The sequence below is a fragment of the Triticum dicoccoides genome, chromosome 7A (genome assembly GCF_002162155.2).
Source record: "Triticum dicoccoides isolate Atlit2015 ecotype Zavitan chromosome 7A, WEW_v2.0, whole genome shotgun sequence".
In the NCBI taxonomy this organism is placed as follows: Eukaryota; Viridiplantae; Streptophyta; class Magnoliopsida; order Poales; family Poaceae; genus Triticum; species Triticum dicoccoides.
In genome coordinates this window covers 609,634,698-609,637,442 of record NC_041392.1, presented here as the reverse complement: position 1 = coordinate 609,637,442, position 2,745 = coordinate 609,634,698, and positions in this window count along the sequence as shown.

The window sequence follows — 2,745 nt, the reverse complement described above, 5'->3', positions numbered from 1 at the left end:
TCATGTCTCCCTGCCACACACAAACTTGATGTGTGACCTCTAATGTTCCGGTAGGCCAGTCGCCCTATATCTTTGACTTGTACACACACACACACATAATTTCGATGGCTCTCTTCATCGATCTCGCACCCACCCACTTGATCCTCTCTTCGACTCTATCGATAGCTATGACCCCTCCCTCTCTTCTCGTGGATTCCCGGCCCTCTATGTATGATATGGATAGGCCTCCATTTCACGCACATTGCATGCAAAATTTTGTTTGAGATGTCATCGACACATATTCCCACAAATAATTCACGAAATCAACCCCCACCCCAAAACAAAAAACACTCACGAACGCGGTTTGTATCTCTCACACACACCCACGTAGGTGGGGGATGTGCACGAAGAGAAGAGGTGCATGCACGGCACACGTACTCATGTCTCTTTCCCAACCACACCCGCGCGGGTACACGGTGGAGCTCATTTCTGTACGAAAAAAGCAGCCCACGTGGTAATTTGGCACGTGTCCACTTGGTGGAGGGAGGATCGTCTACCACGGGTGAACAAACAAATTGCGACTTGACGTGTTATGTTAAAAAAAGAGGCAAACCATGTGGGGCCTACCTTAGAGGCAAGGCTCTATACACTGGAGTACTTTTGATTTGTCCCGTCAACTCGCAAAAGGAGGAGAAGCTTGCTTAGTATGCCATCTCCCCCGCCCACGGGCGCGGTGGCTCGCAGGATGAGGTGAAGCTTACTTACTACGCCTTACGCCCGCTCCCTCGCCCATGCGCTCGATGGCTCGCAGGACGAGGAGAAAAATTTACTACTCCCTCCGTTTACTCCTCGTCCCTACTACCTTGGTTATAGAGATTATATCATATTGTTTGGAATATATATGTCCTTTAGTAGATTTCAATATGAACTACTAGTACATACTCCAAACACTGATGTATATAGACGTATTTTAGAGTGTAGATACACTCATTTTGCTCTGTATGTAGCACTCTCCCTCGCCCCTCGACCCTCGCCCACGTGGTGGACATGCAGCAATTCATTCGGTCTCATATAGCCAGAACGATATATACTGCACTACCATTATTGCTCGACTTCTCGAAGAGGCGAAGAGCCAATCGCAAGGTCAATATTTTGGAGATGCCAAGCGCAAGGTTATAGGAGAATGAGTAGTAGGTGCCGCGTCATTTATAAATAAAGTTTTGTTTTCTTTATGGCACGTATGCAATATGATAGGTTCATATGGAGAGAAAAGGAGTACATAGTCAGGACGGGCTAGCCTACACAGTTGCTTGTTGGGGTTGCTCTCTTCACACTCTCTCGCACAAAACGGCTGCGGACACATCTCTAACATCCCGGCGGATCACGTCTGCTTGGGGAAGGGGTGGATGCTTAGTGTAGATGCGGTGGCCGTCGCCGACGGTGAAAACCCACTGTCGGCACGTCCCGATCAGGGGTCCCCGCCGTTCTCTCTCACAAAGCCAGTGAGGTTGCCTTCATCCCTTGCTCACTGCCGCGACGTGGGAAGTTGCCGCCTCCCGCCGCCCTCCTCAAGGTTGAGCTACGTCCCTCAGGTACAACTCCCTTTACAGCCGGCTTGCACCACTACTCCAGCTGCCCACATCACTCCCTGTGGATATTTCTCTACTTCTTTGCCCCGCACATACCACTACTGGCTTCTACGTACTGTATTTGTGATGAGTTTATGTCTCATCAACTAGTGCCAGTAATCTTATTCCAGTCACGCTTGTTCAATTTCTTTGCCACAGGGATGCTCATCTCGATTTTGGTGAAACTGCACAAAATGATCCGATGGTCAAAAGGTTGCAAACTTCATTTATTGGGAAGCTCGAACGTTGCCAGCAAATTGAAGCCTGGTCAGGGTTCACGGTTCAAGGGCTAGGGACTGCATGGTTCGTTTTTTTTCTTTAGCTGCCTCTGTTCCAAAATAAGTGTCAACTTTAGTAGTAGTACAACTTTGTACTAAAGTTTGCACAAAGTTGAGAAACTTATTTTGGAACGGAGGGAGTACATATTTGCTATGATCTGTTAATCATTGAGATGCAATAGCATGCATGTTAGTCTGCTTTGTATTTGATGAAATGTTGCAACGGGCAACCTTGGACGCAAGATACATGTAACAGAAGCTGGAAGCTTCATAGCATTGTACAAATTTATCTCACTGATAAATTACAGTACATACTATACTAGTACTTCCTCCGTTCCTAAATATAAGTCTTTGTAGAGATTTCACCATGAACCACATGTGGATGTATATAGATGCATTTTAAGTGTAGATTCATTCATTTTGTTCCGTATGTAGTGGAATCTCTACAAAGACTTATATCTACTAGTAATAGCTAGCCCCCACTACTAGGAATTCTCTATCCTCTCCTTGAGCCACGTCATCAAAATTGATGTAGCCGTTAGATGAAGTAAATCAGTCCATAATAGCCGTCTGATCTTGACGTTGAGAGGCTCCGCACTAAGCCACATGCAAGCATGCAGAAATACCGTGCCACATGCATGTGAGTGGGTTTTAAATCACATCAACATGTCTGCATGCAAGCATGCAGCGGTAACATGCATGTAAGTGAGCTTTAAGTCCCATTAACATGTCAAAAAGAAAAATATAATCCCATTATGTAGTAGGAGTTGCACTGGCGGAGCTACGTACGAACAAAACAGTGCCATAGCCCGCCCAGCATGAGCCCAAAACACTAAAGTATAAGGGTAAAATTGGTCTAC